The sequence below is a fragment of the Ursus arctos genome, unplaced genomic scaffold (genome assembly GCF_023065955.2).
Source record: "Ursus arctos isolate Adak ecotype North America unplaced genomic scaffold, UrsArc2.0 scaffold_20, whole genome shotgun sequence".
NCBI classification, from domain to species: Eukaryota; Metazoa; Chordata; class Mammalia; order Carnivora; family Ursidae; genus Ursus; species Ursus arctos.
The window spans coordinates 23654796-23656556 of NW_026622875.1; positions in this window are offsets into that span (position 1 = coordinate 23654796).

The following is a 1761-nucleotide window of genomic DNA, read 5'->3' on the forward strand; positions in this document are numbered from 1 at the left end:
CCTCTCCACTCCCCAAAAAGCACTTATAGAGTTAGACAAAATTAACATAAATAATCATTGCAATCTAAAAACTGAAAAAAGACATACAACAATATGAGATTTTTTATGATTTTTAAGTTGCTGAAATTTGGGTAAGAACAATGGTTATCTATGGCATTCTGGTCTACGGTTTCTCTCCCTCCTCCTACAAGTTCAATTAATGGATGTTTGTCCAGGGTGGCACAGGCTGGAACAACCTGCAGCTTTTCTACTGCAATCAAAGGGGGCTCACTAAATCTGGAGTGGTAGGTGACAGCCCTGCCCAAAAGCTGTTGGTGTAAGTAACAGTCTCAGAGTAAGCAAGCAGGGAGGGCCAGCTGCTCTACTAGCCTAAGGCTCCATTCATGGTTGGAATAAGCAAATTCCTGACAGCCTCCACAAGTGTACGGCAGAGACTAGAGAGAACCCAATTTTGCCACATACTCCTGGCTAACCCTGAGGTTGTGCACACGCTCAGCAGAGATACAGAAGAGTCCAATGGAATTAAATGCCAGGCACTTGAAAACAGCTTGAACATTGAATCTACTCTCCTACACACACATTCATAAACAGAAGATGGAAGCCTTATTGGCTTGAGGTGTTGGAGAATAATCTATTCAGAAACAGGGGCAAACCCTAGGAAGCAAGTCTTAAAAACAAATAATAAAATTTTAAAAAATATTAATTTTTTTTTTGAAAAGAGCAGACACATCAGTAGTCACACTGCAAGGGAGAGAAATTTCACAGATTAACCCCAGACAAGTTTCTAAACAAAAAGCACACAAATGCACAAAATAGCAACCACTAAAACCTTCTAGAGAAAAAAGTCAGAATCCAGAGATGCTATATTATTTAAATGTTCACTTTTCTACAAAAAATTATGAGACATTCAAAGAAACAGGAAAGCGTGACCCATATTTGAGTTGAGGAGGTGGGAAGCAGTCAATAGAAACTGTCTCTGCATGATCCTAGACACTGGATTTAGCAGACAAATATTTCAAAGAGGCTATTAAAGATATATTCAAAAAGCCAAAGGAAACCATGCTTAAACAATAAACTAAAATATGGAGCACCTGGAAAGCTCACTCAGTTAAGCATCTGACTCTTGATTTTGGCTCAGGTCATAATCCTAAGTTGTGGGATCACATCAGGCTCTGCACTCAGCAGGAAATCTGCTTGAGATTCTCTCTCTTCCTCTGGCTCTCTCTCTCTCTCTCAAATAAATAAGTAAATCTTTTTTAAAAATAAATGAAAATGTGACAACAATGAACCAATAAACAGATATTGTCAACTAAAAGATAGAAAAAACCAAAATGGAAATTCTGGAACTGAAAAGTACAATAACTGAAATGAAAAATTCACTAGAGGGACTCAACAGCAGAGTCAAGATAGCAGAAGATAGAATCACCGAGTGTGAAAATTGATCAGTACAAATGATCCCATCTGAAAAACAGACAGAATAATAATTTGAAGAAACATGAACAGCATCTTGGAGACCTGTGAGAAAATAGCAAATGTACCAAAATACATGTAATTGAAGTCCAGAAGAAGAGGAGAGATAGGAAAAGGGGGGCAAAGTAACTTCTCAAATTTGGTAAAAAAAGAAAAGAATAATCTATACATCCAATAAGTTTAATAAACTCCAAGTAGGACAAATACAAAAAGTCCACACCTTGATACATCACAGTCACATTCTTGAAACCCAAGCCCAAAGAGAAAATTTTGAAAGCAGCAAAAGAAAAA